The 21182-nt window shown below is 40.0% G+C and overlaps 1 protein-coding gene across 5 annotated transcripts in view; it reads left to right on the top strand.

Annotated features, from left to right (window-relative positions):
• grik4 (glutamate receptor, ionotropic, kainate 4) overlaps positions 1-21182 on the top strand; it is a 278338-nt gene that overhangs the window by 66434 nt on the left and 190722 nt on the right. For all 5 annotated transcript variants that reach the window (XM_056374837.1, XM_056374835.1, XM_056374836.1 and 2 more), the window contains one exon: positions 1677-1870. The gene's annotated coding sequence lies outside the window, so the exon portion shown is untranslated. The remainder of the gene's footprint in view (positions 1-1676; positions 1871-21182) is intronic.

Here is a 21182-nt window from a genome sequence, read left to right as displayed (position 1 = left end):
GGAAATAGAATCTGTACCTTTGGCTTATATACAGCAGCCTCAAGAAATGGAGGGAAGGAAGGAGAAAGAGGGGGGAAATGAGTTTGAGAGGAAAGCAGGCAGAAGGAACATTCAGCAACAATATCCTCTCTGCTGAAACTTTACATATGTCAGCACTTCAAAAGTTTCCCCATTATTATTTATCCCACAACCCCTCCAAGAACTTCAAATATTCATTTGATCTAACCTTTTATTCTATGCCTACTGTAAATTGTCTAAAAATTCTTTAAAACTCGTCTGATCTCTGAGTTCTTTCCCATTTCTTTCTTATCTTCTTTTCTCTCTTTTTGGGGAGTTGGTTAAATGATGTTTAAACAGAAAGATCATTAAATTAGTATCCTGATTCCTGATAGAAATGTCAGTTCACGAAAGATGAGCAGCCAACAGCTCTAGTATCACCCTGGTTGAGGAGAGTCAGCTAACCTATTAAGACAGCAGACAACATGGCTGTTATATCCAGGGACGAGATACGATAAATTATTTAAATATAGGATCAGCACATGAGAGAGAGGTTCAAACACTTTCAGTCTCACCTACATAAACCTGGCCAGTCAGTCACTGTGTAAGGTTGGCGTCCATATTGGATTGTTCCTTAACGTTGGGGAAGAGTCACGCATTGATGACTATCAAACTGTTCTTTTTTGATACTACCACTGGATGATGCCCAAGTCAGGACACCGCACAGATAACGGCTTTAACATTCATAAAAGTCCAACTTTTGTTAAATCTTTGACCATCAAGCTGAGAGTTGAGTTTGATGTTAAGGAGGAGAATCTGCTTATGATTGAAGAAATAAGCACTTAACAATGTCACTTGGTTACATGTGTATGTATGTGCATGCTTGTATGTTGTGCTGGTGTGTTTGATGTTCATATGTGACACATCAGGTTTGGCATGTGCATCTGCTGCGAGGAGGGCTAGGACGTTGATTTCACCATGGTGCTAAGTGATTAGGTTGATCTCTGGGGAGAAGTTTAATTCTCCTCTGAGTAAGGATGCCATTAAAATGCAATGACATGAGATTAATGCTCATCTTGTAAGTGACATTTACTTTCTCATTTACTGTGGAAATTGTCTCGCAATATTGTGCACTAGGACTTGTTTTGAATGCTGATGAGTTTCAGAAGTATACACAGGGACAGTGTGAATGTTGGATGCTGAATGTTGCTATACAAAGAGGAAGGGTATCTAGCTGAGTAAGGGACAAATAGTAAAAAAGGACCATCAGCAAAAAGGGATCAGGAACTTTGGTTTACTGTGCAGATTCCAAACTTACTGTATGTTGGATAAATGGCTGTCCTCAGTGTCCTCAGCAGTAGGGCTGCAGAAGATGATACCTGACCAGAAATAGGATTTATAATACAATACCATTGTTCTGAAGTTGCTATCGAAAAATTATTGTTTACTCTCAGGATAGTAAGCAGGACATGTGTCTTTATTCATCTTTTGATTTCCTCTATGCTTACATAAGGGCAGCTACACACAGGAGAATTTCTTTATGTTTTTTATTACTAAAACAATGTACAAAGTGAAAATGATTGCACTCCTTGATAATATGTTTGTGGCTCATAAAATCATATTCATGTGTGTGTTTTCTGACCCAGGTTTTCTATTTCTTTTGTCTTTTCTTCTTACAGTACAGAGCAGCGCAGCGTGCAGAGCCAAAACAGTGCGTGTGTGTGTGTACATACACACTGGTGCGAGAGCCGGGGGCACACGCTGTATGTGTTTGTGAGATGAGGAGAAGCTAAGTGGCTACCACAACCACCCAGATCAGACAGCCTCCTGTGCTGCAAGATGGATTAGAGCCCCACACCTCAGGAGATCAAAGGTAGGGGAAGATGCTTGGTAATCAGCCGCCACTCACCTGCCCTGTTCAATGACGCATGCAGAGAGTGAAGACGAGAGTGAAGGAGAGAGAGGAAATAATGAATGACAATGAGTTTAGGCTAAGGTCTCTCTGCCTCCTGTGTGAGGCTTGTCACATGTATAAGACGGACAAATGGAAGTAAAACGCGATTCATTATCCATGCAGATCAATTATCTACTGTATAGATATTACTAAAACGTTTTAAGTTAACCCACCTTAAATATTAAATGAACAAATAAGTAAGATGTGCCTTACATTACTGAATGTATTCTGTGGATCAGCAGCCAAAATCTTAACTCATTTTCAAGACATTTTTTTTTAGCACACCTAGAATTTAAGCATTTAAACTCTCTCCTCCCAAAGAACACACATTCTGTAACTTCCTTTGTGTTGTGTGCAGTGAGTGAAATAAGTAGTCCCATTTTCCTAATAGTACGTCATGCTGAGATGGATGGAAATGCATATGAAATGATGCACAAGATATTATATATAATATACAGACAGTTGTAATGATATCCATACAAACATGGCATCATAGATTTGAATATTCTATTAAAAATGAGGCTCTAATACAATACCGTAGCATCTTTGAAACGAAGCAGTGGTACAAACAGAGAGAGAATCTAGTTTTGACACTGTTGTACTGTAGATCTTGGAAAAACCTTTTTATAATGTTGACGCTACTTGAGGGGAATATCTGGGTTCAAGAGGTTAATGCGAGTGGAAAAATACCAGCAGCAGTGCAAAACATCACTAGTAAACATCAAGATAGATCTCTGAATTGCTGCCCACGTCTCCAATTTTGTCAGCAATTCCAGAAGGTCCGGTCCTGCTCTTGTGAGTTCGAGAAACAACCGAGCCAGGGAAAACACACACTTGCTATTGTGATTAGTATGCTGTATTGCTCGCCACATCTATAAATAAAAGCTGTGGTGAAGGTAACAAGTCCAGGCAATTTCTCTGGGAGTTGTTGAAAGTAATTCTGGAAAATGCAGGAAAACGTTAACTGAATCAGAAGCAGATGAGACAGGTTGAAGAAAAAATAATGATGTAACACAAAATAAACTCTTAGCATTGCGGGCTGTTGATTATATTATATTAAAAAAACATAATAATAATTCTGAGGTCCGGTTTTCCTTTAACCTGCTTGAGACATACTTGCCGCTGCAGTAATGATTGTGGTCAATGTAATTAAAGGGATAAAAAGCTCTTTTCTGCAAGGCCAAATTAGTTCTATTTCCCTAGTTTGAAAAAATTAATAAAAAAAAAACAAAAAAAAACAGACACATCGCTCACTGCAACCTCACAGTGACACACACTCCGTCTTTTTTGTGACCACTATAATACATAAAAGGAAAAGTAGACTTTTTTCCATCATCGCCAAATGTTTTTACAGCACTTTTCTTGTGACAACAACAGTTGCTTCTTGGACTGTAATTCAGCACTGTTTGCGTGAAAGGGGATTATTTTATTGAGATTTCTTCTGAGAGGTTTTTGTCAGTCCATGTAAAATGGGTCCATGAAAAATGCATTTCCTCTATACTTTACTGCCTCCCCCTGCTAAGTGGTCTTAACAAGCCTGGCGGATGAACTTTTACCTCCAGTTAACTTCTTCTATTTTTTTTTCAAGATGACTAATGTTTAGCAGAAGTGTCCCCATGCTTTTTAAAGAAGCACATATCCTTGATTTTTTAAATTTTTTTCCTGACAACCATTGTGAGTGTCAGTCATACCACATTTTGCATAGCTAATGTGCACAATGCTTCTCTTTGCCTCCCCTTCAGCGCTATAGTTTGAAGGGAGAGCTTACATAGTATGTCAGGTTCAACAATGAGGGCAGACTCATTGTAGTCATCATGTAACTTTTTTGTCAACAAACTCATGGATTGCTTACATTCTCACACACACACACACTGGGAAATCCAGTAACCGTCAGCGACTGACAGACGACTAATAAAACAACACACAGTGACGGGTGATACTGCATGGACTGGTCAGAACTTATGTGTCTGCATATCAAACCTACATGTAGTTTTAAAATTCTGTAGTATTTCATGTTTAGACTTTGATGAATAGAATGAATTTGTAGAAGCGTTTGAGCAGAACGTCAGAGCCCTGCTTCTCTCAGGCTAATCTCCTAGTTCAAGCAATCAATAGAGATTTAAAAACAGCTATTTCAGTCTTTCTTCCAGGATGTGATAATTGTGTGTGTGTGTGTGTGTGTGTGTGTATACAAGTCAGCTGCAGGCAAGTGGTTGGTTGTAGTTAGAAGATTCAGACCCAGACTAAATCAGCAAGAAAACAAAGTTTCAGATGACGATGTTCTGTCAACATGAATATAACCTTTTATCCTACAGCATAAAAACGGGCAGACAATTGGCGCATTCCTCTCAGAGCCACCTCTCTACTTGCTCTGTGACCTCCCTTACATGTATTTGTTGGTTTCTGACAAGAACAGCTCACAGAAGCTGCAGAAATTGTGTATTTTTAGATAAAGGTGCCAGACTAGACCCTATAGCAAATGGCTGAGTGTGTCACAGTTGTTTTTTTGTTTTTTTTTTGTGCTATTTATTTAGAGGACAGGATACATTGTCATCTGGAGGCTTCCCGCCACCCGCCACCTGCTGTGCTCTGAGACAAAAAACAGCAAGCGTCACAGGAGGCTTATAGGTGAATACTGAGAGGATATGGATTTTCCCAAATCATCCACATTCAACCCAGCGTGTTTTTATAGAATCAAACGAGGTGTTAGAAGCAGATGATAGTATGCATATCCTAGTTTTTCGGAGCGCAGATATTTTACTGTGAATTCTTGTCTTTTCCACATTGGTCCCGAATTCTCCTTTAAATCCATATTAAATTGATTTGAAAGCTCGTGCGACTTCTGGTCTTACACCAGATAGAAATGGTCCGCATGTACAAAGAATGATGGATAACATGTCTCCACCAGAAACTTTTCAATTATCATGACAAAAGAAATCTTTACCATACACACACACACACACACACACACACACACACACACACACACACACACACACACTCACACTCACACACACACACACACACTCTCTCTCTCTCTCTCTCTCTCTCTCTCTCTCTCTCTCTCTCTCTCTCTCTATTCTGAAAATAAGACTAGTTATTTAGCCCTTCTTATTTAGTCATATTAAAAACTCTTAAGTGAGGCACTGATAGAAAAAAACCAATTCATATTCATATGGAGGATAACACGCTTTTCATATTTTTTAAGCCACCACATTCCCCCACAGGCAGCTCCAGTATGCTGTGAATACAAACACCAGAACACACAGTATGCTGTAAAGACATTGAGTTTCTCTGAGGCACCATTGCCCTGTGAAATCTACTACTGACAGAATTTGAGTTTTTACTGACTTTGGCTCAAGGAAAGTAGTTTGAGGAGATGGTTTCAAATTCATTGCCCACATGTGCAATCTTGCATGAGATGCATGTATTGAATATCGCTTTGGTACAGATGGTGTATTATAGCCTCTCAGTATGTGTCAACCACAGCAGTCAGTGTTGCCCCTGGGTAAATCCTTCTGCTCAGCCTTACTGGAAATGTTGAACTGGTTCTGGTATGTCACACTCATTAAAATCATCTTTGCTGCGCTTTGTTTACTGCATCATTGACGCTCTTGCCACTGCCTGTAGCTAATTCTTCTTCACCTGCTTAGCAGAAACACAGTGCATATCTGATGAGCTCAGTCCCTTCTTTCCAGAGGAAGTTTGATGTTGTGCGGTGTGGGTTTGCGTAGTTTGAAATGTGTGTGCATGCATGTGTTTAATGAACTGTTTGTATTTTTGTGTTGACTGTATTCATGAGTCAGCCTCGGTCTGCTCCTCTCTGTGTTGCCGCTGGGCCACCTGCCTTTTTCCTGCCTCCTTCCCCGGCTGTTCCTGAGAAGTAGAGATAAGGCCCACTGATGTTTGTCTGCTCCCTGGCAGATTACTGAGGCAGACAGGTACAAGGACTCTGGCAGACAGCTACAGTATACTGGAGGCCAAAGGAGAACTTGCTTGGGATGCCTAAGCTGACCACAGCCCCGTTCCAGCCCGAATGCCATCTGGCTTCCTTGTGTGAGCCGCTGCTGCTGCACAGCTAATTACTGTTCAAAGAGAAACACATGTGAGTCAATGTGGGAAATATCGGCACATTTCTTTGAACTAAGATCTTTAAATGATATTGGATCAGAAAACATAATCTCCCCAATTTTCATTTGATTTATAATCATTGAAATGTAATCAGGAAACCATAATTGCATAAATGATGAATCCAGTTGAAGTCAGTAGGTCACCAACATACCACAGATAAACAGGAAACTCATTGAATATATTGGAAAAACTCTCCATCTAAACATGTTATTTTGTATATTAAGTTCCTTGAATAAGATCTAAAATCTTAATTTTATTTTTTCTTTCTTGTTTCCAAATATTGTATTATAGAAATTTCCAGTTGATGATGATAACCAGTCTGAGTAAATATAATACAGACAATAAGGAATAAATAATTGACAAAATGAGCCATTAAGATGAGATATTTTTTATAGTTGCCATCGCTGGAGTGCCGTGCTTCATTGCACTGTGAAATCAGTATAAATAAGGTTTACAGTTGTCATGTGTCTGTGTTGTGAAAGTCACAGTAGAAGCTTTGATTATGTTGCTAATCATCACACTGGGTGCTCATTTTTGTTGAAAAAGTGCTACTTGAATCTTGTTTCTCACTGCAACATCTTTCATTGATAGTCATGAGAAGACATTTAAAAAAAGAAGGAGGTATTTTAGTGTGTGTGTGTGTGTGTGTGTGTGTGTGTGTGTGTGTGTGTGTGTGTGTGTGTGTGTGTGTGTGTGTGTGTGTGTGTGTGTGTGTGTGTGTGTGTGTGTGTGTGTTTCTTTTGTATGTTTTTATGTTTTCCCTTAGAGCATCAGGTTGTGAACATATGATTAAAGCGCATGGTCAGTGTGAAGTGTGAAAGTGCCTGATTAGACCGTTCCTACTTCTAAGAAAAACATTTCAGAGGCTTCTTGGAGAGAACATACTTGTTCCTCTTACTGTATCCACAGAGGTCAGAGGAGAGAGAAGGTAGGAAAGAGCAAAGAGCCAAAGGTTTCTCTGGGAGGCCTGGCCTGGTTGCTGAAGAGATCAGAGGTATCATCTGCATCATACATTTGTGCCTCTGAACACTGTAGTAGTGTTTGTGGACAGAACAGAATTTTCCTGCTAAACGGTTCAGTTTAGGTTCAGTGGGTTGAGAGAGTTACAAAAAAAAAAAAAAAGTATTTAAAGGTTGATGTGCAGCAGGAAATGGATCATAAAAAGGGGAGATAATGTAGCAGATGAGTTAGGTAAAAGTGAGAATAAAGAGAAATGGGTCAGAGTGTAAAGAAGGGATTGTAAGTGGATCATAGGGTTTTTAGAATGTAATATGTATACTACAGACAAAGCTATTGCCATGCTTCGTCCCACTTATCAGACATTATGAACTCATTACAAAGTGACCAACTTCAGCTGTTGGTGTTATTTGAAACTGTGTTATTTGTTGGTTCATCACTGCTGCCTTACTTAGCTCTCTGTATCTCTCTCATGCAGCTACATTTTTATTCTTTGTGCCCATTGTTTCTGACTGATTGACTCGTGTTTGATCAGAGCTGTTTAAATAGTTGTCTCAATATTTATGTGGCCATTTGTGAAGATGCTGATTATAAATTGTTCTTCGCTCCCCACACCATGTGGTAGACAGGCCCTTCCACGTGCCTGACAGCTCTACTGGAAAATGAAATTAGTGGAAAGGAGAGATGTACAGGCAGGAGCAGAGGACAAGGGATAATACATGATTCACATGCAGTAAGCCTTGGCTGTGTAGCACATCGAATATACATGCAGGAGAAAGCGTAGGGGGGATCTAAGGGTTTAGAAAGAGTTAAGAGGCAGACTTTTACAAGGTGAAGTATAGCTTATGAAGGGAGCTCAGACTGAATTAGACAGTGTAACAGCTATTGAGAGCCTCTGACTGACAGATTAGCAGAATGACTGATGAATGATTTATGGAAGAATACCTCTGAAATATGTGCATTTTAAAGTTGTGGACCCTTTACATGAAAAAACTGCTAAACTCCACCTTCATCTCGAAACATTCCTATCATCCAGTACGAATGATCACATGCAGTACCATATTGTTGAAAAATACTTTATAGAAAAATACCTGTCTTATTGTGTTATAAATTTACTGTAATTAATAATGAACCATCTTAAATAGACTTAAGTAACATATGGTTGAAGGCAGGGGTCGCTTGTGGCGCTTTTTTCAGCTTGCAATCGGTGGCGGCATCTGGCTGGTGAGCAATAGTCAGAAGTAGCACCGTGTAGAGCTGCTGCATGTGTTTCAATAGACTCTAATGGGAATGAGATGAGATATTTCAGTGTATACTCAGAAGAAACTGATAAGAATGGAGGCTGCAAAAATATTCTAAATGAAGCAATCTTATGCCAAAATATGTGAGTTTGATTTGTTTTTTTAATATTATTTTATTACAGAAGTGATGGTTGAAAAACAGCAAATACAGCAGGTTACAATTTCTAGACTATGATGATAGAGGCTCTGCATAGCATTCAGTCACACATACATTACTTTTTGTTAAAAAGGACCAGTGCAGAAGCAGTGCTTCTTCAAGATTCACCTTTAGCTATTGCTCTGTATTTCCTGCTGTGCAGCCTGCAAACATGGAGCAGTGATTTTTGTCAGCATTATTAACTGCTGTTGGGCTTTATCTGGGCACCGCAGTGCATAATTGGAAAATCCAAACCCATGAAACATAACCTCCATACCGTCTTCTTCGCCACCTGCATCGCTGTTATTTATGAATGTGCACTGTAATTTCTGCTATCTAGTCTTGGAAGTATATAAAAGATTAACTGTTAAACTCCTTGGCTTAAATCCACTGTTATAATTCACTGGTTTTGTTAGTTTTCTTCAGGTCGTATTTCTTTAAGTCGAGTCAATGGCCACGTCTTGCTTCACTGTGGACTACCACACTGCCTGTTGAATGGCAATGGATATTCTCTACAGGTACTCTGGGATCACAAACAGAGAGAAAGGCAGGGAGAGATGGGTGAGTTTCAAGGAGAGGTAAAAATAAGAGAGAGGTCGAGAAGAAAGGAAGGACCGAGTGAGAGAAAAATTAAAGACCGTAGGTGCATGGCACAGCAGAAGAGAATAAGAGATAATAAGAGGTAGACAGAGGGGTTCCGAGAAAGAGAGAAGAGGAGACTGTCAGAGGATTTAGCAAGAGGAACTGAGGCAGGGAGAGAGACATGATACCTCAGATATTAGAAACGGTGTGAGAGGGAGAGAGGAAGCTCGATGAGTGAGTGCGATGGTCAAAGTCACCGCAGCATCTCCAGATAGGATCAGGGCAAGAAAGAAGGGCAGTGGCGGGTAGAGAGGCTAGACGCGACAGCTGGCTCCAGCGGTGTGCGGTGAGGGGTGGTATTGTTTCAGTCTTTGTCACTGCCCTCCAATCCCATTTACAAATTGGAAGGCCCACCAGTCACACTCACACAGAAACTGGCTGCTGTGAAGCTGGATGATGGATGGCACCACTTTGCCTGGCGGATCTAATGATAATGGGGCAGAAGAGGTCAGAGTTGGATTATGATGGCATGAAGACAGTGGTTCTGACAGTACCCTGTCTACTTGATGAAGCCACTGTGTTTCATGCGATTCTGCTGATAATTGACTGTTTAAGGCTGGTTAGGGGTATTAATGGATCCAAAAATTGGATACACATCCTAAACCCAGGCCTATTCTGAAATGTCCAAAGGGTACACTGAGTACACTGAGTACGCTTTGTACGCAATAATGCCTATTTAACACTAGGTTAAACTTATTCACGTTCTAGCCGGGAAATTGCTGCTTTAGCAGAGAATATCATCTGTACTTGTCACCAATAAAACGCATTACGACAGAGGTGCAGTTTTAGGAAATCACTGCGTGATTTATAATTATTTGCCTAAATAACACATTTTGGAAAGCACCATTTGAAGCAGTCTCTTTTATACAATGAGACAACTGTGAACAGGGGATTTCAGTCGGCTGTGCTCCTCGCCGTAAGGGGAATGGAGCACACAGAGTAGCCAGGCACAGCTTAGTGCGCACAAAGCAGCGAGAGGATTTGTCTTGCGACTTTGATTCTGTCTGAGGATGCATACTGTTAAAACTAGAGCAGATCTAGAGCTACACAGCTGATTCCTCTGGTATTGTAGGGAGCAGGTACTCCAAAGGCCCTTAGTCTGGTGTAAGATGACACAGGAATCTGGCGTGATTGAAAGTATCTGATGTAATTGCCTCTTTTTAATCACCTTTTTTAAGCACTTGGGTTGTAATGCCATGCACACAGTACTACTAGCTTCTACAGTGGCATAATATCAATGAATAAAAAAGTAAGCAACTGTCAACACATCTATAAAACCCTATATTTATTTCAAATATTCTAAAATTTTCCATTAAGACGAGTGCAGCATATTTATCAATCAACAGTAAGCAAAGCAGTTTTTTTGACATGCAAATCAACGGCTTTGATGATTTATTCCTCTAATTGGACAGGGCATACTGGACCAAAGAGAGTCGTGTGCCAAAGTTAACAGTTTGCGTCCCCTCATCCAGGGCCTCTAAAAATTGTATTCCTGTAGTTTTGTTGTTGCTTTCGCTTCTACCTCGCTCTCATAAAGTCCAAGACTCATGCCATTTCAAGACCAAATGAAACACAAAGCTTGTCTATGGAACTGCAAGCTAATGCTGTTGCACGTTCATTTTGCCTCCAGAAATCTCTCGACTCTTAATAATCAAGGAGCATTTGTATTCAACTCTGTCACCGTCCACGCTGTCGTGAATAGAAAGCTGGGATGAATGAGCACAGCTCACGCGCCATATTTCCATTCTCGTTGGGCTTTTAGCTTTCACTGAGCCGTGAAAGGCTCTCCCATGACAGCACAGGTAGAGAGCATCAGCGAGTGGCAAAGAGACAATTTGCTGTTGAGTAACCCCGGTGTTTTGCATGTGAGTGACAGGTCCTTATCAGAGCCCCCGCTGGCTGATCAAAGTTGAAAGGGGGTCAGGCTGAATTAAAGACTAGCTAATTAAAATGTCCAGGGAACATGCCAGCCCTCATTTCATTTATCTCCTCGAGCGCAGTTGGAGAGAGAGGAGAGATGTGGGAGAAGCAAGGAAAAAGAATAAATGTGTGTTATCCCACGAGTTGAACTATATCTCTGATACTGGAGGATAGATTATTTAACAGTGTCTCTGTGCGTTTGGTAACTATCAGAGATGTGCTGTTCTATGATATCTTGGTTTAAAAGTCCCACCTGTATGTGAGTAGATGGTTTTGGCAAGAGTTTGGCAGGAGTGTGTTCACCTCAGAGCAGATTGCTTTAGATGGATAGAACGAGGCCCCAGGCAAAGAAGCAAAGCATGTAATGGGACATTCATAAAAGACCTATTCTGTTTTCAGCCTGCTCTCACTTTGTCTCTGTGGCATGGCCTTTTTCAAAGCTCCCATTTTCACAGCCTGTTGGAGAACAGACTCTCTGGGGATCGTGGTGTATGTTTTCGTTTGTGTTTGTGTGTGTGTGTGTGTGTGTGTGTGTGTGTGTGTGTGTGTGTGTGTGTGTGTGTGTGTGTGTGTGTGTGTGTGTGTGTGTTCATGTTAGCGAAGGACATTAAGGCTGTATCTTGGGTGGTACAAAGGTCACACGAAGATATACTGTGTAGACCCCACCACGTAGCTGAGGTTGTCTCTCAGGACACAGTTGTCGTTTTGGGCGTTTTGGAACCAAATGATGCGTTCACACACAAGTCAGAATAAATCCAAGCCAAAGGGCATTTGACTCTGTTAGAATGAGATATGAAATATCTCAATGTTCTGTGGCATACATCCTGTTTTTCTCTTTGGAAACACAAGTGTAAAAAAATATTACAATTCTTATATTACAAATTCCATGATGTAGAGGCTACAACTATTGTATCTGTCTTGTAAAGTTTCTAGTTCTTAGTCCCTAATTTCTCAAAAATAAATCTCCAATCTCATCAGTATAATGATGAAGAGGATATCGAACTACTATGAAGTACTGCTCAAAAATAGAAAATAACACTTGACCAATAACGCCGATGTACTGTAGGTGTGAGAGCCTGTGCCATCAGGTTGTCTAATAATCTAAGTGTATGTGTTCTTTCACACTGGAGTTTCGGCGGTGAAGGTGTCTGAGGCTGACTGACACTGAGAGCGAATCAGCCTAATGAGATGCCATGTTGCTCTGTGGAAATGATTACCTCAGGAGGAGAGGCATTAGATTGATGAGGGCAATCTTTTGCCTGCGTCCCTGAGCTACACCAGTGCCTCCACCACCACCACCACCACACCGTTTAGACAGAGACAAGTCACTACCTCTCAGCCCAAATGACCCATGTCACTTCCTTGGAGAGCTAAAAAAAAAAAAAAAAAAGGGGGGAGGAAATCTCTTCCCCACCACCTCAGCTTGAAGTGACAAAATCAATTTAAGTATTGTGCTGCTCTCCTAAAAGTTCAATTTCTTAATGTCATCAGTCACTGCTTGCCTCTGCACATGCGTATCACCATGGCAACCCAGTGCTACCCAAGACCACTGGAGTAATTTTTGTATAGATGTTCTCCCTCTGAGCCCAGTTGTCTAAAACGTATTAAAAGGTCATTTTTTTCTGAAAATGCATGCTGGGAATTTTAGGTGTACAATAAAGATGTGTCACACAACAGCAATTAAGGCATGTTTCTCCTCTAAAATTTTAATGCTGATTAATCGATAACTGAGGTTATTGATGCCATAAAGGATGATTGCTGAATGTTCCATTTGTTACTGTTTGGCCCAGCCTTCTGAGTGCGATTGCCTCCTAGGAGGCTTAGAGACCCATTAATCAGGACTTGGTTGATCGCTTCTCAGGTCAGCAGTGATCTGAGGGGGAAGCTCCTGGAGGTGAAGGCAGCAGCAGTTTAATAGCTCACAGTGGACAAGCCACGAAGCCAGCAGATTACAACAGAAGTAATAGTAGTACATGTGTGCAGCTCTGGAGTACTGGCACAATGCACGCAGACTGTGACAATTCTGATTTCATTTTTATATTTCAGTGTATTCATACATTTTTTAAACCTGGACACCCAAGGCACCCCTGTTTTACAATCAGACAAGTTCATAGATATAAAACAAATGAAAATAAAATGTAGATTTTAGATTGTTTGGTGCGTGAGCCTGATATTCAGTAACATTACCCTCAAGCCTCATCACCACTCTGTTTCTATATGGAGTCTGACGATGGCGGAGTGGGTGGAGGTTGGATGCTGGCATCACCTTCAGCAGCTGAAAGCAGAGCACAACAGAAGCAGCTAATTGGACTGATAACAGGGGATTGTGATTAGTGATTGAGATGAGTGGTGTCTTTGGGGTACAGCTAGACCATACATGGCAAGCAAGGTGAAGCCGCCGCCTCGCTGTCATTTTCTATTTCAAGTTGCGAATCGCTTGCGCGGAGCTTGACAAGATCACAGGTGGCGAGGGAACTGAGAGGCGGCATGGAGGGTAAGGTTCTCATGAGTGACCTATGACACTGGGTGTAATTTAAATTTAACAGTGGCATAAAACTTGTTCGTTTAAAACAGATTCGCGCTTCCGCACCAGTCAAGCATTATTTGTGAACTTAATCTGCAACAATCGGGTCAACAGCCTGTCAGCCTTGCAAGGGCTTGGCCTGGCTGTACTTTTAGATGCACTCAGTGGTGTGAAGTGAAGCTATAAGGAGTTGCCTTTTAGATTTTAAAGTGATGGGATAATTGACAGAAACAGGGAAGTATATGAATGGATAAGAGCCAAGAGGAGTGGCGGAGAGGAAGTAATTAATGAAGGTGCAGAGGAGTGAATGAAGTCGTCTTCCGGACTGAACTTTTGCTAAGCTCCATTTACCTATTGCTGTACTTACCACTAGAGCATCAACAAAGCCACTCGCATCTGTTACTGATGAGCAAAGTGACTCTCACTGTAGAGTTTATCAACTGGATTGACTTCAGGGTAATAAAGTACCATCCTGCTGCAGAACTTTACCAAAAGTTTATGCAGTGTGTGCTTTAATTCAAACATGGACACAGCTTGAATTAAACATGTTTTCTTAAAACAAAAAAAGAAGTCAGCATGATTTGTTTGAATTAACAATTTTGTGATAATGAGGTAAATAAAATCACTAAATGCTGATTTATTTATTATCTATAAGGCAAACTCAGTGATTATTGATGAAAAATATGCCCCAATTTATGTGTTCAGCGAAGTTCCTCTGTACTAGAATGCTTGTTTTTTTTTTCTGACCCATCAGTGGATGAGTATGAAGTTAAACCCTGCTGTTGACTATTCACACAGGAGTGGACACTTAAGCTGCCTGTGTTCTAGTGGTTTCTATTCTGACTGTACAGGATCTCACTTAGCATGCTGATCCAGCTCAGGAGCGGATCCTCGGGGAGACAGGAGGCAGTGCTTTGAGGCCAAGGCTTAACTCTGGGATTTGATGCTTCACCTTCTCTCAAGTGTGCCCACTCTCTATTGATACTTCATACAGTATATGTTTTGAAACGTTCTGCTTGAGGCCCTTATTAGTGTCAACATCCTTATCAAAGAAATGCGCTAATGTATCAGCCACCATCTTCTTTCTTCACACTAGCTCAGTGGAGAAGTAATCCATAATATATGACTTATCTTTCCAGGTTTCAGACTATATATTTGATAACAGCTTTTACTGCTGTGTCTTCTTTTTTAAAATCAATTCTATGATACAGGTAGCATCACACTTTGTATGGAAACATCAAGATTCAAATTCAAAGACCTTGCAATCCAACAGTTCACCCTAGTTATACTGTGTTTATTTCAGCAGATTAGATTCATGCCATGAACCTGGAAGTGACATTTTTGTTGTCTGTGCTCTTTTTACTTAACACTTTAGTATGACACTCTTTTCAGAAAAGAGTGACAATAGCTTGGGCTTGAATAATAGAACAGCATGGTACAATTAGATATATGATTTTCTCAGTTATTTATATGCAGTATATTGTGAAATGAACCAAAGCAGAGTTTCCTCTCGGATTTTATACTGATGGTATGAGAGAAAGAAATAGCAAAATGTATGAATGGATTGTAGCCATGAGCTATTGCTTATAGGGAGTAATAAAAGGAGCAGTTGGGGAAAATATTTTAGTCTTCCAATTGTAAGTTCCTGTAAGTTACAGCAGAAGGTATTTGAAAAGTTGCTGTTCAGAGAGAGACAACTGACAAATATCCATCATTTCCAAAATTTCTATGCCTTCCATCAGCTTCACATTTTGTACATAATTGACGGAGCTTTTTCACTCCAGTTCTCCGACTGAATGAGTCGGTGCAAGATGCTGTATTGTGACAGTCAGATTAGCGCTGGAGCCCATTTCATATTTTTCTGTTCAGATTTGAGTGTTTCCAGAAACGAGACAAGTCATCTCTTAAAAGTAGTTTTTCATTCCCATCAGTGTGTTTCCTGCCAAACAACACAGACACAATGTCCTTAAACTCCAAAGTTTCTCAGGTGAACAAAGGCAAGAGAGATCTCTCTGATACATTAGCCTTTGTATCCCCCTTCACTCTCTTTCTGACTCTTGTTGCCTCTCTCTCTCTCTCTGACACGTCGGGTCTCTTTTTTGTTCCTTTTTTTGTTCTCTCCTGCACAAACAGTGTTCTGTTTTCAAATTCAAGTGCTATTTATAGGGAATATGTGTTTCCAAAAAAGTTTCTCCGGTATGTTAAGCAGCGTTTAAAGGTTTCACTGTTACTTGGAGCATAACACATATCTAGCTAATAACCGACAGCACCTTGAGCTTCCAACAGCTCATATCTTTCTACAAATTTTAGATGCACAAGGTCATCCACAGTAAATCTATTCATCAGTAAAATACCTGTATAATTATAATGTACCTTGGATGACAGTATTTTATAAAGTGCCTTTCAGCACTATCCGCAGTGTACTGTGTCTACAGTATTAAGCTGACAGAATGAATTAGGACCATTACATTTGTCACACCGCTTCTTTAGTGTTCAGTATCTAAACATTAGGGAATTGGCACTCTGATCACCACAGAGTACATTGGCACAAAGACCTGCCATTAATTCAGAACGCTGAGAGGATTTCTAATCCTTTATTGAGTATCTCCATTTTATTTAGTAACACACTTAATTTATTTTTACTACCACACATTTACAACATGCCAAAAGAACATTGCTTAAACCACATTTTCTTTTTACAATATAATAAAGAGGTCAGAAATGAACATTTGTCTCCATGACAACCCCCACTTCCCTGTTGTGGTGATCATTGACGATTATGCATGGTGGTCTGTTTATATCACTAAAGATACATAGAAATATTGAAATGCATGCATCAAACACTCTGGCTTTATGTACTGCATATTCATAGCAGGAAGGTAACTGTGCAGGCAGCTGACAGCAACTGCACTGCAAATTAACTTTTTTTTTTCCAATTTTAGAGTGCTCTAAAATATTAGAATAATCTGTTCTGCCTAAAAATAGGAACTTTCTTCATATAATAAAAGAGAGGAGAGCTGTGAGCTTTAGCTGCACCTCTACCCTTAGACATCAAGAGAAAAATGTGTTTGTACAATGTTGGTCTGATTTTCATAGCTTTGGGCATCATTTCTATTGGTAATTATAACATGGCACCCATCAAATATTGCAGAGATATGAGGACGTGGCGACAACATTAGACACAGCTTTAATTTTGAATTTCCCCCTGGAGAGCAACACGAGCAGCCAGACAACCAGACAGGTTTTAAACAAATTCCCTGTTCAGTCCAATTATCACAGTCATTTATTTGCAAAGGTGAATATAACCGAATTCAACGATTGCATTATAAAAACTACATGCACACATTACTACAGCAAGGACATAAACTTTGAAACATGAGGTATATGTTCAAAATGCAACAGACAGGTTCATTTTACTTTTGCTTGGTCTGTGAAAAATGTAATAAAAGTTATATAAAATGATCAAAATATGGATTTGGTTAAACCTGTTTGTGGACACCTTCCCCTAATGATGTGTGCAGTGGAACTGGCACTCTCTTGGTTATGGTAACTTTACAAGTAATCTTTTTATTATTCTCTCTTTGTCCTCTTTGTTTGGAGCTATATAGGTCAAGCAAAAATCAGGAGGGAGTTTAAATTTTAAGAAGGAAGTTAATTGACCTTTCACCAAATGACATCAAACAGAATCTACAGTGGAAAGCTTAATAGTGTCATTCCTCACAATAAGAGGACCTCTGTGCCATTTAATCTTTTCATGACGGTTTTTAAACGTGTCGCTGATACCATTTACTGTTATTACTGCGCCTTATGTCCTTCAGTCTATTTTTTTTTTAAACTCAATGCATTTAGGCTGTACATGAATTCCTGCATCCCTTCTGTGTATTTTTGCTATTTTTTCTCAAAATAAAACCACAGTCACCTTTTCAGAGTAAAGAACAGATTACATTTTCAAGAACACCTGGTAAAATTAGAAATTAGAAAATGTTCTACTGTGGGATAAATCAGAAAGTCTAAATGAAGACATCCAGGGAGTGTTTTATGAACATTGCCTATGGTCATTACCTTCAGATCCGATCAAATTGATTCGATGTGTCCAATCTAAACCCAATTTAAAAATTGATTGACTTTCTCTTCCTCTATATGTGAATCAGCGATTGTCATCTGTTTGAGCCATGCTATCTCTCCTCAGAGTGCATGTCAGACTGCCACTGACCTTCAGACATGAAGAACTACATGAAAGATTGGGCCGTAGGTATGCCATTTATAAGAGGAAAGAAGTGTCCTGAAAGGAAATGAGGCCATAACAATGGAGTGTGGGAGCATGTGGGGTGGCACAGCGAAGGGACACGTCGAGAGACAAAGGGACGAAAAAGGGAGAGTGCTCTCTTTTCTCTGTGGCAAATAGATTCCATTCTCACTCTCGCTGAGCAATAGTGTCCATGCTGTGGCAAACAAACTCCCATCTCTTTGTCCCTGTATCTCTGTGTAATTGCACCCCTGCCTCTTTTTCAGACGGACCAGATGTATCCTGACTGTAACTTTCACAAATGCAGCACCATCCACGAGTCTTACCAGCTCCCCTGACATCGTTCCCCCATCAGTGTGCCAGTGGCACTCCACTGTGGGGGAACTACCTGAGTTCCTGCAAACACATAGAAAAAAAAGTTCAAGACCGGATATTATTAATATGACTTGGCTGGTTGTTCTCCATTTGGTTTTACGGCTGTAGTTTGGACTGATGCTGAATGACTAATTATATGGCTATGTGGCTCAGTTGCATGGGACTGGATCAGTAGCCGGGGTTGCAGCTGGGCAACCTGGGTATGAGGGGTGTGCTTAGATTGAGGATGTAGTGAGAGGATGTGTTGGTCCCTGCACTGTGTCTGTTTACTCTGCTCTTCTGTTGAATGGTTGAGGGAAATGACGGAGGAGTGCTGTTTGACAGAGCACTGTCACGCCTCAGTTAGCACTTTGGGAACCCAGCAGGCACCGCACTGCAGTAAACCTACTGACAAGCAGTGCACACTTGCTTTGAATTCTCTTATTTGAACTTAATGCTCACATTTAAACTTTGTTCAAACTGATTTAGTGTTTAGTTCTGAAGATGATGTGTCTGTCTGTTGGTGGATTCACCACACCACTCCAGACTGAGATATTTCGACAACTACTGGATGGATTGCCCTGACATTTAGCACAGACATTTGTGATCCCCTGAGGATAAATCCCACTGACTTTCGTACCCTTATCCTGCAAAATATCTTATCTCAATAACAGCAGGATGGATTGTCGTGAAATTTGATACACACATTCATGTTAGATGCCCATTTTTCTTCTGTAGTCCCTGGACAGAGGTCGCATAGTGACACTAAAAACAGGATATAACAATACGAGATTAAAATGACAAACTAACTAAGATAATTTATAAGCACGCACAGCAACATTAAAAAGATAAGAGAACATTAATGTTAAAAAAAAACATCATGTAGGACACCATTATACTATGTTCTCAGGTATTATGTAAAACACAGAAGTACTCAATACAAGGCATTCAAAGCAGTGAAATGGGGGAATATTAATGTTAATAGAAAATTTGGGCTTAATTAGACAACAAAACAGCCCATACAGTACATAAAGTATATACCACTTCTACATGATGTTACAGTAGCCTCTCTGTTGGCCTCAATGGGTGTTTTGCTAGAAAGACCAACCACTGAAGTTAAGTATGGTTTTATAGAATTTATATCATCCATCTGAATGTCTGTTTAGATGAAACCAGGTTACATTATGCTGTTACTCCATTCCCACATTTCTTGTCCTGTTGGTTCTATACTTTATCTTTCTTTCTGACAGAAATACTTTACAGCTCCAATGCACCTAATTTATATAGTCAGTGGTATGGCGTTCATACATTTTCCATCTGAGTCTCTACCAATATTCTGAACTGATTTCCATGCTGCCCGGCAGAAACCTGTGCTACAGAGAAAGCACTGGCAGCTAGACCAAGACGGTTTGAGAAAATGAGTGTTCCATTATTTATGCTCCCCTCACTAACTTTATGATGCCGTTAGGTGGTCATGGTGTTGTCCTCTGTCTCCTTTTATTAGCTGTGGTGCACCGCTGCATTTTAATGGATACGTCAAAGAATGAAGTTTTCTTTTGGCAATGTAGCAAAGAGCCCCTTTCTCAGACTCAGTGAAACAAAAGGATGGATTCATATCATAAGATGAGAGTACAGTTTTAATGAGTTGGTTTTTCTGCCTGCCAGATTTCCAACACTGAATGTGTAGCCTTTTACCAGCCAAGCACTTTTTCCCGTATTGGTCTGAAAGCCGCAGTGGTCTGATATTTAGTGGCCTCCACTGTGTATGTATAGTGATTTCTTTTATTTCATTTCAATATCCAATTTCCTCAAAAACTTGTTTTTATTTTTTATGGGTTCTCTATGTTCTTTGTGAGGTATTGATGTTAGTTTTCTTTGCAGCTTACACCAGTTTATATCATAGTCTTAATGAATACTGTTTGGCCAGAGGGTCGCAGACAGTTTGTTTCAAGTGTGATCACTGTTATTGTGATGGACTCTTTGCTTTGCATGCTCTGTTTGCTGTTCTGAGATCTGTCTGCAGAGACTGGACCTGAAGGCAAGAAGTCCGGGCAACGGGACAAACCTGAGCCCAGTGTGCCCCACATACTGTATATGAGGCCAGAATAGTGATAAGCCCGGTGAGACCTCCTCTCCCCACACACTTCAATGTGTTGACTTTCTGTCTATTTATCTTTTGTTTTGCAACACAACACACATGCAGCACATTTAAACACATCTACTCCCAGCACAACTAATGTTGCTTACAACCTTTGCAACCCTGGGATTATACTGACAACTAAATCAAGTCCAGTAAATAAACAGACATGTTTTACTAGTTTCATAAATCTCATTCTGATGCAAATGCTTTAATGAAAGTAACAAAAACAACCACCCCAATGTAAAGCAGGTGTTACCATGGTTATATTACTAGTATTATTACTCACATTCATTTTGTTTATTACTTATTTGCATGTAGGAATGGATAACTACTTTTATTATTATAATGAAAATGTAATGATTTCTTGTATGTTAGAGTGATGTAAGTAGCACTGACTACCTTAAAAAAAGAAAAGAAATATGATCTCTGGTGTCTAGCACACAAATCTACAGTAGTTGATAAGGAGTGGAAACAAATGACAAACTGAGAAATTACACTGCATCTCTATGGCCTTTAACAATTTATTATTATTTTTCTTTCCAGTGGGCAAGCGTCTCTTAAATTCTGCCCACTCTATACATCAATGGAACCATCCGATATCATAATAAAATGTGAATTATACCCACCCCTTTAAGGCTGTTCCCCATGTCACATAAATTTTTTGCTTAAAGGGATTTGGTGTTTGGTATGTATGCTGTGCACGTACTACATCGCTGTATAGATTCATCATACAGTGACATGGTTACTACAGGTATTTGGGATCATAGAACCATCAGTGTTGCAATTTTAACATACTCTTGCCTATTATAATATTAAATACCCTCAATGTGTATGTACAACGTTATAGTAGCTGTGCTGGGTGTCTTTAGCAGCTGGAATT

Source organism: Seriola aureovittata, chromosome 4 (genome assembly GCF_021018895.1).
Source record: "Seriola aureovittata isolate HTS-2021-v1 ecotype China chromosome 4, ASM2101889v1, whole genome shotgun sequence".
In the NCBI taxonomy this organism is placed as follows: domain Eukaryota; kingdom Metazoa; phylum Chordata; class Actinopteri; order Carangiformes; family Carangidae; genus Seriola; species Seriola aureovittata.
The sequence above is the reverse complement of the archived record's forward strand: the minus strand, read 5'-3'. Positions and strand labels throughout refer to the sequence as shown.